At 51.3% G+C, this 13,133-nt stretch overlaps 1 protein-coding gene across 4 annotated transcripts in view; it reads left to right on the top strand.

Moving 5' to 3' along the window:
* Positions 1 to 13,133, top strand: part of LOC112580945 (uncharacterized PE-PGRS family protein PE_PGRS36) — a 41,580-nt gene that overhangs the window by 9,757 nt on the left and 18,690 nt on the right. The window lies entirely within an intron of this gene.

Below are 13,133 nucleotides of genomic sequence, written 5' to 3'. Positions count from 1 at the left end.
ACAGAAACAGCCTCACGGACACTTTGGAGGGAATCTTGCCCCGCCACCCTCGCCGCCGTCACTGGGCATAAGAGGGCAGGCTCAGGACATGAAGTCTGGGTCTGGGGGGAGGCCCGTGTAGAGGCAGAAGATTCACTGTGCAGGTTGGCAGACGTGGAGAATGAAGGAAGCTGCTGATGGGGGTGGGGCAGTCTTGCTGCTCAGCCTCAAGGGGTGGGGGCCTCAGGCCAGCACTTGGGGGCTGCCTTCATAGCTCCTCTACAGCCTGGTTTTATCCTCTATGAAGGGAGGCCCTTCATCTTTTGGGGTACCTCCATCTCTGGCGTTCCAGAGCTCCAGAAATCAGGTCAGCCAGCAGCAGGAGGCATATGGCTAGAGCCCACCGTATTCCGATGTAACCATACGGAGGCTGGCCCAGGAGAGAAAGTGAGCTGGTCTCCATGGAGACTGGACCAGCATCCCAGAGGCCCCCCGGTTCATCCTTCCTCTCACCTGAAGCAGGAGCAAGGCCAGGGGCTGGCATCTGCCACCATCTTAAAGGCCTGAGGCCATCTAAGTCACTCCCATGGTTTTACAGGTGGGGAAACTGAGGTCTGGGGGAGGGGAGCTTCTAGGGAGCTCGCCGAGCTGGTCAGGGCAGAGCTGGACGCCTGCCAGGCTGAGGCTCCGCTGTCGCCCCTGGAAACCTGGGCCTTGTTGGAGCCTGAAGTAGCCTTTCTGTTCAGGCTGCCAGGACACCTGTGGTCACCAATGGCAACGTCACCCTCTCAATGGCCGTGCAAGCCACAGAGCAGCATCCTCGAGCTCAAGTGTGCGCTGGATTCAGAGACGGGATGAGGCAAGATGGGCGGCTTAGGGCCCCCTGCTTGGGGGCCAGGTGGCCTCGGAATCCTGTCCTGGACTAAATATAGTTCCTGGGCAGGTTTGATCTTGGTTATCAAGCAACGATGGCAAGAAATACCCGGCTTCATCTTTCCCAGCTCCAGCGCAGGGTGGTAGGGCAGCCCCCCGGGGGTCCAGCGTGGGTGCCAGGTGGACCCCCTGTGACTCCTAGAGCAAGGCAGCCCCTTCCCTCGCCACCAACTCCCTCCTCTTGCCCGCTTTGGACTAGAAGTCAGGCAGGAATCTCTCACATCCCACATTCTGGAAATCACGGGAAACAGCTGATTTCCATAAGCAAACACCCAGGGACACCCTCCCCCCAAGACTGGGGATCACTTAACTGCAGCCCTAGCTTTTTTCTTTTTAATTTTCTTCTCTATGAAAAATAGCTATTGGCGTATAGCTGATTTACAATGTTGGGTTAGTTCCTGGTGTACAGTAAAGTGAATCAGCTATTGTTTAGTTGCTAACTCCTGTCCAACTCTTTTGTGACCCCATGGGCTGTAGCCCACCAGGCTCCTCTGTCAGTGGGATTCTCCAGGCAAGAACACTGGAGTGGGTTGCCATTTCCTTCTCCAGGGGATCTTCCCAACCCAGGGTTCAAACCCGGGTCTCCCGCATTGGCAGGAGGATTCTTTACCAGTGAGCCACAAGGAGTCAACTCTGTATATATATCCTTTTTGGATTTTCTTCCCATTCAAGTCACCACAGAGCACTGAATAGAACTCCCTGCTCTAGGATCCTCTATGACCCACCTCCCAGAATATTGGAAATAAAAGCAAAAATAAACAAATGGGACCTAATTAACCTTAAAAGCTTCTGCACATCAAAGGAAACTATTAGCAAGGTGAAAAGACAGCCTTCAGAATGGGAGAAGATAATAGCAAATGAAGCAACTGACAAACAACTAATCTCCAGAATATACAAGCAACTCCTACAGCTCAACTCCAGAAAAATAAATGACCCAATCAAAAAATGGGCCAAAGAACTAAATAGACATTTCTCCAAAGAAGGCATACAGATGGCTCACAAACACATGAAAAGATGCTCAACATCACTCATTATCAGAGAAATGCAAATCAAAACCACTATGAGGTACCATTTCACACCAGTCAGAATGGCTGCGATCCAAAAGTCTACAAGTAATAAATGCTGGAGAGGGTGTGGAGAAAAGGGAACCCTCTTACACTGTTGGTGGGAATGCAAACTAGTACAGCCACTATGGAGAACAGTGTGGAGATTCCTTAAAAAACTGGAAATAGAACTGCCTTATGATCCAGCAATCCCACTGCTGGGCATACACACTGAGGAAACCAGAAGGGAAAGAGACACGTGTACCCCAATGTTCATCGCAGCACTGTTTATAATAGCCAGGACATGGAAGCAACCTAGATGTCCATCAGCAGATGAATGGATAAGAAAGCTGTGGTACATATATGCAATGGAGTATTACTCAGCCATTAAAAAGAATACATTTGAATCCGTTCTAATGAGGTGGATGAAACTGGAGCCTATTATACAGAGTGAAGTAAGCCAGAAAGAAAAACACCAATACAGTATACTAACCCATATATATGGAATTTAGAAAGATGGTAACAATAACCCTGTGTACGAGACAGCAAAAGAGACACTGATGTATAGAACAGTCTTATGGACTCTGTGGGAGAGGGAGAGGGTGCGAAGATTTGGGAGAATGGCATTGAAACATGTAAAATATCATGTATGAAACGAGTTGCCAGGCCAGGTTCGATGCACGATACTGGAGGCTTGGGGCTGGTGCACTGGGACGACCCAGAGGGATGGAATGGGGAGGGAGGAGGGAGGAGGGTTCAGGATGAGGAACACATGTATACCTGTGGCGGATTCATTTTGATATTTGGCAAAACTAATACAATTATGTAAAGTTTAAAATAAAATAAAATTAAAATTAAAAAATAAAAAATAAAGACACAGTGAAAAAAAAAAAAAGAACTCCCTGCTCTATACAATAAGTTCTCATTAGTTACCTATTTTATAGTGAAGTAAAAGTCGCTCAGTCATGTTCAACTCTTTGCAACCCCATGGACTATACAGTCCATGGAATTCTCCAGGCCAGAATACTGGAGTGGGTAGCCTTTCCCTTCTCCAGAGGATCTTCCCAACCCAGGGATCAAACCCAGGTCTCCTGCATTGCAGGCAGATTCTTTACCAGCTGAGCCACAAGGGAAGCCCAAGAATACTGGAGTGGGTAGCCTATCCCTTCTCTAGCGAATCGTCCTGACTCAGGAATCAAACCAGGGTCTCCTGCTTTGCAGGCAGATTCTTTATCAACTGAGCTATCAGGAAAGCCCTGATAGTATGCCTATCTTATGCATAGTATAAAAGCCCCAAGCCTGTAAAATAGAAGCCCTTTTTTATGCATACTATCAATAGTGTGTATGTGTGATCCGAATCTCCCAACTCCTCCCCCCATCTCTTCCCCTTGGGGTCCATCTGTTCTCTATGCCTGCTCCTAGAGTTATTCTCTCTTTGGGGCAAAGGGTGAGTTCTTAAAATGACATGATTGTTTTCCTCTTTAATACAGAAAAACACAGTAAAGGAATTAAAGGCTTCCTACCTCTGTCCAGGATACCCTTTGATGTTTTCTCAAATAGAGTCACACACTCAGCTGGGATGAAAACTCGGAGGACACAAAGGTGAACATGGAAAGCTGGAAGCCCTGACCGCCCCTCTCCAGCCACCCTCCCCAGCAGCACCCTGGTCAGGGGTTCAACTCCTCGCCTCCCAGGCCTCAGTTTCTTTATGTGCAAAGTGAGCGGGATGGCAATATCCACCTCCTGGGGTCTTCCAAGTACTCAGTGAGTTAACGTGTAGGGCCTGGGAGCTGGGTGCTCAGTGGCCTGTGTCCATGCGCCTGCCGCTGGGGTACGTCCAGAGCATATACCTCCATCTCTTTAGCTATCTTTTCTTAAAATAACTCTTTAAATAACTTACTTGTTTGTTTTTTGACTCTGCCAGGTCTTTGTTGCTGCCTGCAGGCTCTCTATGGCTGTGATGAGCAGTGGTCACTTCATTGCGTGCACAGCTGCCCACCGTGGGGGCTTCTCTTGTTGCAGAGCACGGGCTCTAGGGCACTTGGGCTTCAGTAGTTGTGACTTGTGGGCTCAGTAGTTGTGGTTCCTGGGCTCCAGAGCACAGGCTCAATAGTTGAGGTGCACGGGCAGGTGGGTTCCTCCCAGATCAGGGATCAAACTCACGTCTCCAGCATTGGCAGCCTGATTCTTAACCACTGGACCAGTAAGGAAGACCCTCTGTCTTTTTTTCAAACTCGAAAAGGGATCCCACTTTGTTTGGCATCTTGCTTTTTTCACCTTGTTTATTTTGGAGACCTGTCTGTCCCAACACACACAGGTAGATGCACCTCCCTCTCTCTCAGGAGGCTTTAGGTGCCCGTGTGACATCCTGAATGGTTACCGACGCCAGGACATCCAGAAGTTAGAGTCCTAGAAACGTCGATTCTGGCCCAAAGTGTGGACACACATTCAGCTTGGCTGGATGTACATTTCTGCCGGCCCAAGGCGTCCCCTGCCGGCCCAGGGCGTCCCCACTGTCCGCATAGGTTGCACTCTGACCCCAGGTGCCCAGATGGGGTCAGCCCTGTGAGATGTATGAGGACCACAAAGGTCACAGTGACAAGACAGAGAGGTGGGGCGTGGGCTCCAGGATTCCAGGGCACGTCGGGGCCCCAGCAGCATGGGCTGGAGCCACAGTGCCTGTCGGGCCCTCCCTGCAATCGTCTCCCAGGACCTTCACAGCATGAAGTGCCTGCCTTTGTGCTGAGAAGTTAGCTGGGACGTTGTCAACCAACCTCCTCTAGGCCCTTCCTGAGGAGCCCTCCGCAACCCCCAGGGCTGGCAGAGACGCGAGCACCGCTGCCCCGTGGGGGCGGCCCGCACAAGCGTGTTCTCGGAGGTTCAGCTCTGAACTCAGAGATCCGGAGACTTCTGGAAACAGCCAGACACCGTTCTGAGCCAAGCCCAGCAGGGCTGCTGCTGGGGCCAACCCAGGTCACCCTCGCGAGTGGCCACAAAGCAAGGAAGCACGTCCCCCACTCCGGGACCGTCACTTGCTTAGACCAAGTTCTGGAGGAGAGGCTGCCAATCTGTGTCCAGTGGTGACGGCGCTGCGGGGCGAGGAGACAGCCTCCAGGGTGACGGGGACTCTCTGGGAGACTAAAGTTTCGCACGTTGGTCAACGTACTCAGATGCTGAGTCCAACCATCTCCTAAGAAGGGGTGGGCGGCAACCACCCAGCTCAGCCCATGTCTGTGCCTTCACAAACCTGCCCCTGCTCCATCCAGGGGCCCACCAGCCTCAGCGCATGGCCACTTTTTGTCTCCTTGTCCACCCCCCACTCCAGAACCCAGATTATGAGCATCTAGGGATCAAAGGTCATGTCTTCCCACATCTATGTCTCCATAGCTCAAAGCAACATGAAAAGATTTCATCAGTATAGGCAGAGGAAGACAGGATGTGGAATAGCCCTTAGAGAGGGCGTCCAAAGAGCAAGCATAGGGTCCCGGCCACCCACAGGGACTGTGGTCTTGAACCCTAGTGTCCTAGTCTGTAAAGCGGGGTCGGAATGACAGGTATCAGTGGTCCCTTCCTATTCTGTAATTTATGGATTTACTCACGACAGAAGGTCAAAGGCAGGGGAGGCTTCTGTGCCCAGTGTCCACTGGAGGGGCAGCCTCCCCCACAGCCATGCTGGGTGCCCGCCACCCAACCCCCAAGACCATTCCCTGGCTCCACGGCATCCCAGGGAAGGCAGCAGAGGTGGACAGGAGGGCACGAGAGGACACGCTCTCCTGACCATCCAGCCCAGCAAAGCTAGAAACTGTCAAAAAGTAAAAATTCCATTTGTAAACAATATCGAATTATTTGATTGTGAAACCCGGGTCCATGGAATTTAAAATAATTTAATATGAAACAATATCATTTGAAATGCTAGCCAGCCAAGGACTTGGGAGCAGGGGTGTGTGTGGGGTTGGGTGGGGGAAGGTTCTAGCCTCCTGTGGCCAGACACAGGCTGGAACCCAGCCTCAGGGAATAATAACAAGTCATCATTCAACAAGTGTGGTTAAGAGTCAGCTATGTGGCCACCCCAGGCCAGGCACGGGGCAGCCGGCCCATGGTTCCTGTCCTTCTGGGGTTCACAGTCTCGGGGAACAGGCAAGACATAGACAATTAAAAAGCAGAGCCGGCAATCAGGAGAGGGGGCATTAGGTGGCATATAATCCAAGCCAAAGGGGAGACCCAGACAGAGCCAAGGGCGAGGGCTGTTGGCCACAGTGGGTGTCATCGGCGGAGGCTCCGGGAGCTTCGGAACTGCGGTGAGAAACTGAGGTGTCGCCCTCGGGCGTGGGGGGAGATGCAGAACAGAAACGAGAGGATAGAAACAGTGGCCGCTTTCAACCCTAACTTCAGCTTGCACTGCTGTGTGACCTTGAGCCTCAGGATGGACAGAAAGTCACTTTCAAGCCTCAGTTTTGTCCTCTGCAGCATAGGAATAATTAATCCAGGTTCCCACTCTCCATGAAAGTGTTAGTTGCCCAGTCTCCTCCAACTCTTTGCAACCCTTTGGACTGTAGCCCACGAGGCTCCTCTGTCCATGAGATTTCTCAAGCAAGAATACTGGAGTGGGTAGCCATTTCCTTCTCTAGGGGATCTTCCCAACCCAGGGATGGAACCCGGGTCTCCTGCACTGCAGGCAGATTCTTTACTGTCTGAGCCACCAGGGAGGAGCTTTCCTGATAATGGCTCAGTGGTAGAGCCATCCACGGAGCCTGCCTGCCAAGGCAGGAGATGCAGGTTCGATCCCTGGATGAGGAAGATCCCCGGGAGGAGGAAATGGCTCCCCACCCCAGTATTCTTGCCTGGAGAATTCCATGGACAGAGGAGCCTGGTGGGCTGCAATCCGTGGGGTCCCAAAGAGTCAGACACAACTAAGCGACTGAACACACCATCACTCCCCATCTGCAGCGAGGGTCAGAAATGATTCACGTGGAGCCCGGGGGAAGCTGATGTCACCAATGGACAGGGGTTCCCAGGTAGGGGCCAGGATGCAGTTGGCGCAGGCAGGGGTGAGGCGGTGGACAGGTGCCCAGAAGCCTGGCGCCTGTGCGGTGGGCTCTGTGCTCGGCTGGCTCAGGACCCTGCTGATGCTTTTTGGAGGGATGATGGAGCCGATCGTGATACGGCAGCGCTTGGCCTCCACGCATCCTGCCTCAACATAAACACGATCGGGAATATTTCAGGGCCGTAAAAGCAAGAAAAATAAACCCAGGGAACCCAGACAGAGAGCTTGCAAATGCTAACTTTCATGTCACATCCAGAAACCACATGTTCATCCAGCCACCTGCGGGCTTGTAGCTCCGTGGGGAAGGGCTGGCTTGTTGTGTTTAGAAAACCAAGCTGGCCGTACAGCTGCGGGGGACGTCCGGGCGCCGCCCTTCCATCCTCCCAAAGGGGGCTCCAGCCCTAGAGGCTGCCTCAGGCTTTCGGGGGGCACAGTACCTCTGGGTTTGAACCCACCTGGGAGGCCGGGGGCCAGAGGTGAGGACCTCTCATCACTGCAGTGCCCCCGTGGGCAGTCCCCTAACTTCTCTGTGCACAACAGGGTCTGGAAAATGCCCGAGGTCACCTGGCCAGTGGGTGGCTCCCCTAGGATTCAAACCAGGCCCCCTGACTCCCCAGTCTCCTTCCTTCCCCACTCCCCACCGACGGCCGGGCATGGCCAGGGCGGAGGAGAGGAGACCAGCACACATGCCAACAAGCTACCTGGGAGCCCAGGGAGGGCTCCATGTGCCCCCCCTACCGGTCAAGGCGGCAATGCTGAGAAGCGTTATTTTTATTCGTCCCCAAGCCCTGCCAGATTACATTGTCAAGGCCAGCACTTTGGAGATATTTCCTTGGTTTCGCAATTCACGCGGTGACTAACACATGTTACATTTTGAAAACCTCTCTTGGTAAAAATTTAAGCTGAATTGTAAATACATAAAAGTCTCAGTGTTAATGGGGTGCGTGATTTCCCAGTGGCTGTTTTGTAATCCCAGGATCCAGAAAGGATGTGGAATTCTATAAAAATGGGTAGCAAGCACGTATCCGGAACTGCCCTGTGAGTCCCTGGCTATCGGCAGCAGCCCTTACATCTTGCCCATCCGTATAGAAAACCCCTTCGTGTCCCCTGCCCACCCTGCCCAGGGTTGGACACAACCTCCCTCAGTCCATCCCGGGCTCCAGTGACAGAGCTGAGGCGCAGAGGCAAGGGGCTTGCTCAAGTCCACACCCCTGATAAGGGCGGATCAGGCCTCGATCCCGGGCCTCGTGCCTCTCTGCAGCATGGCATCCCCTGCCGGGCACCTTTGTCCCGGGCGGGTGGGTCGTCCACTCTACACAGGCCTTGGCTGATGGCCCCAGGGTGGACCTGCCTGGGACAGCCGATGCACAGACTGGACAATGGGGATCTCAATCTCCGCCCGAGCATTTGAAATAAGAAATGAAAGAGAGGCGGCAGCTTGGCGCCCTGACGGCATGGGCATGTCAGAGCCACGGGCGTGTGTTGGAGTCGGCATGGGAAGGTGATGGGGTGAGGAAGGGGGGTCAGGAGAAGAGCCCAGAGTCGGGGAGGAGAAGACGGTCCCCTTTGAGAGAGGTGGGCAACTGGCGATGCCAGCTCAGCGCCAGGCACCCAGCATGCGGGCAGCAGCCTGGCCGTCTGCAGCCGCCCGCCTGCCCCGCCCTCTGTGCCTCCATCACCGCCGCCGCCCACCCCCCTCGGTTTATTGCTTGGTGGATAACACATCAGTCTGCACTCACCCTGCTTTTGAGTCATTTACCAGTTCAGCATCGATCTCCGCACTGGACTGTAGGCTCCGGGCATTAAGTGGCCCATCTGGTGGGGTCCCTGTGGCATCAGCAGAGGCTGATCCAGCATCTGGTCATGGCACTTGGGTGATTATTGGCTGAATTCATGCTCCTCTGGAAGATCCAGGGAGCCACCCCACCTCGCCCCACTGCTGTGGGAACTCCCAGTGGGTTTTACCACCATGAAGAACCAGAGCAGACGCAGGCCCCTCCGATGGCCTCAGGGGGCCGTGTAGGGGTGTGGTGGGCAGCTCCCTAATCGGCAGAGCTCACTGGGCATGCAGGGGGCCAGGAGGTGGCCGTGCAACCAGGGACACATTTATGGTACAATAAAAGCCAGACGGGTATTGATTTTTCTTCGAAGTCCAGGGCCTGTTGGTCTGGGCTCCTCTCGACTCCCCGCCCACCACCGCCACCCAAGCTGCCTGACAAGCCCAGGCTCCAGCATCAGGGCCCAAGTCCCCTGGGGCCCGAGGGTCCCCTGGCCAAGGCGTCCTCGCCAACATTCCATGACTTGGATCTTGCAACCCCATATGGCTGTTGGCATCCACTAAAAGATGTGTCCATCCAAAGATAAAATGTTGAGAGGCTGCTTTCTGAAGAACCTCACAGGCGTGGAGGGAGAGGTGTAAACTCAGTTTGGGTGTTACAGTTAGGTTTAGATTTCTTTTTATTATTATTTTTAATTGGGAGATGATTGTGTTGGCTTCTGCCATCCAACACTGTGAATCAGCCACAAGTACACATAAGTCCCCTCCCTCCTGAAGGGAGGGGAGGGAGGGGAGGGAGGGGAGGGCCCACACCACACCCCCACCCCACCCTGCCTGGCTAGGTTGTCACAGAGCACAGAGCTGAGCTCCCAGCATCATGCAGCAAATCCCCACTGGCTATCAGTTTTATTCATGACAGTGTATATATGTCAACGCTACTCTGTCAATCCGTCCCACCCTCTCCTTCCCCTGCTCTGCCCAAAGTCTGTTCTCTACGTCTGCATATCTCTTCCTGCCCTGCAGATGGTTCATCAGCACCAGTTTTCTAGATTCTGTATATATGCATTAATATACAAAATTTGTTTTTCTCTTTCTTGCTTACTTCACTCTGTATAACAGGCTCTAGGTTCATCCACCTCACCAGAACCGACTGGAATGCGTTCCTTTTCATGACTGAATAATATTCCATTGTATTTACGTATCAGAACTTCTTTATCTTTTCTTCAGTCAGTGGACACCTAGGTTGCTTGCTAGCTGTTATAAATACGGCTGCTATGAACATTGGGGTTCTTTTTCGTGATTCCTAAGCAGGCAAGACGTGGTCTAGCTCTCAAGAGACAAACGCATTTGGGGCATAAACAGGGTACAGAGAACCCAGAGATAATCACAATACAGTGTGGTAAGTATGAAAAAAATTAGTATTTCCAGAGCCCACAGGGGAAGGACCATTTCTAGATGGGGGTCAACACAGGCTCCCCAACGAAAGGAAATTTCCATCACCTCTTGTGATTTTAATTTGGTTCGTATCCCCAGAATTCCCATTATATTAGAGCCGACAGGGCCCTTAATGGAATTACTCAGCTTTCAGTAATAACGAGATTGTCTAGGTCATGTAGGGAAGTACTTTAAAGTTATTCTGTCTTTTTTTTTTTTTTTTTTTAATGATTGTAACGACTTACCATGCCGGAAAAGACATTTTCCTTAATTCAATTACCAAGTGAACTAAATGCATTTGCTGCAGATAATTAAGAATCTTTATAAATATAAAACAATTATCCCTTCAGAATACAGTACTAGATGTTATTATTCAAGCTAGCTTCTCAATCAGAAACCCCCTTTTTCAAAACAGCTCCAAAGCACTGCATGCTGATCTCCCGAGGCAGAGCTCCTGGTATCAAGCTTGTGGGGCCCAGACCACTCCATCCTGCAAGGGTCTCACTGAGATGCAGGTGTTTGCCCACAGCCACCCTCCTTAGACCCCGAGCTGCCCGCAGCCAGAGCTCTCCTCACTCACGTCCCTTCTAGCCTCGCTGTTCAGTCACCAAGTCGTGTCCAGCTCTTTGTGACCTCATGGACTGTGTCCCTGGGATTCTCCAGGCAAGAATACTGGAGTAGGTTGCCATGCCCTTCTCCAGGGGGCCTTCCCAACCCAGGGATTGAAACCGCGTCTCTTATGTCTTCTGCACTGGCAGGAGGATTCTCTACCACTACAGCCACCTGAGAAGCCAATGATAAATATGACACAGACCGTAAATCAGAAGGAGAAAGATAAATATTGTATGCTAACGCATAAATGTAGAATCTGAAAAAATTAGTGTAGATTATCTTATTTACAAAGCAGAAATAAAGACACAGACATAAGAACAAACATCTGGATACTGAGGGGGAAAGAAGGGGTAGGATGGATCGGGACATTGAGATTGACACATACACACTATTGATACTATGCATGAAATAGATAACTAGTGAGAACCTATTGCATGGCTCAGGCTGCTGCTGCTGCTGCTGCTAAGTCGCTTCAGTCGTGTCCAACTCGGTGTGACCCCATAGACGGCAGCCCACCAGGCCCCGCCGTCCCTGGGATTCTCCAGGCAAGAACACTGGAGTGGGTTGCCATTTCCTTCTCCAATGCATGAAAGTGAAAACTGAAAGTGAAGTCGCTCAGTCGTGTCCGACTCCTAGCGACCCCATGGACTGCAGCCCACCAGGCTCCTCCGCCCATGGGATTTTCCAGGCAAGAGTACTGGAGTGGGGTGCCGTTGCCTTCTCCATAGCTCAGGCAACCCTGCCTAAAGCTCTGTGGTGACCTCAATAGGAAGGAAATCCAAACAAGAGGGGTTATATGTAAACATATAGCTGATTCACTCTGCTGTACAGTAGAAACTAATACATCATAAAGCAACTACACCCCAATAAAAAAAAATTTAATGATATAGAACTAGACTCAAACACCACACCAACATCAAATTCCTCCACGTGACAAAATGTAAGATTAACTATGAGAGTAACTAGGCGATGGGTTCTTGGGACCTCTCTACTACTTTTGCAACTTACTGTGAATCTACAATGCTGCTTTTTTTTTTAATTATTTTTTAGCTTATTGACATATTGACACATATAAGATTGCGAGATATTTGAAGAGTACATCAATGGTGTTTTGATACACTTACACAGGTTTCCCGGGTGGCGCTAATGGTAAAGAACCCACTTGCCAATGCAGGAGACCTGAGACATGTGGGTTCCACCCCTGGGTCTGGAAGATCCCCTGGAGGAGAGTATGTCAACCCACTCCAGTATTCTTGCCAGAGAAATGCCATGGACAGAGGAGCCTGGGGTCACAAAGAGTCAGACATGACTGATGCGACTTAGCATGTACGAACATCATGAAAGGATCCCCCCAACTAGATAATTAACATGCCTGTCACCTCACATAAAGAAAGATTGAAGGCAGGAAGAGAAGGGGACGACAGAGGATGAGATGGTTGGATGGCATCACCGACTCAATGGACATGAGTTTGAGTAAGCTCCAGGAGTTGGTGATGGACAGGGAGGCCTGGAGTGCTGTGGTCCATGGGGTCACAAAGATTTGGACACGGCTAAGCAAATGAACTGAACCGATCACCTCACATATTTATCCTTTTTTTATTTTTTGGTGAGAACATTTGTCTTGCTCTCTCAGGAGGTTTCACTTATTAAAAGTTTAAAGAAGAAACAAACAAAAATAAGTGCATTTGACGTGGGGGTAGCGGAACCACCCCTCGCCCGCAGGAGCAGCTTCATCCCCACGGTTTCCTTGACCTCCAGAGAGCCTGGGTTTCCACTCTGAATCCCTCCGAGAGGCGCTGTGACTCCCATGAGCCCCTTCCACGTTGCCTGTATAGCAGAAGGAGCCCAGTTGATGCCCTGTGATGACCTAGAGCGCTGGGATGGAGCAGGAGGGAGTGAGGCTTAAGACGGAGGGCTTGTTGTTCAGTTGCTCTTTGCAGCCCTGTGGACTGCAGCACGTCAGGCTTCCCTGTCCTTCACTATCTCCCAGAGTTTGCTCAAACTCATGTCCATTGAGTCAGTGATGCCATCCAACCATCTCATTCTCTGTCGTCCCCTTCTCCTTTTGCCTTCAGTCTTTCCCAGCATCAGGGTCTTATTTTTCCAATGAGTTGGCTCTTGGCATAAGGTGGCCAAAATATTGGAGCTTCAGCGTCATTCCTGCCAGTGAATACTCAGGGTTGATTTCCTTTAGAGGAAAGATATATATAGTTATGAATGATGTGCACTGTAGTCGGGCAGAAACCAACACAATATTGTAAAAATTAAAAAATAATAAAAAAATTTTTTAAGTTTTATAAGCCTTCAAGTC

Source organism: Bubalus bubalis, chromosome 20 (genome assembly GCF_019923935.1).
Source record: "Bubalus bubalis isolate 160015118507 breed Murrah chromosome 20, NDDB_SH_1, whole genome shotgun sequence".
Classification (NCBI taxonomy): Eukaryota; Metazoa; Chordata; class Mammalia; order Artiodactyla; family Bovidae; genus Bubalus; species Bubalus bubalis.
The sequence above is the reverse complement of the archived record's forward strand: the minus strand, read 5'-3'. Positions and strand labels throughout refer to the sequence as shown.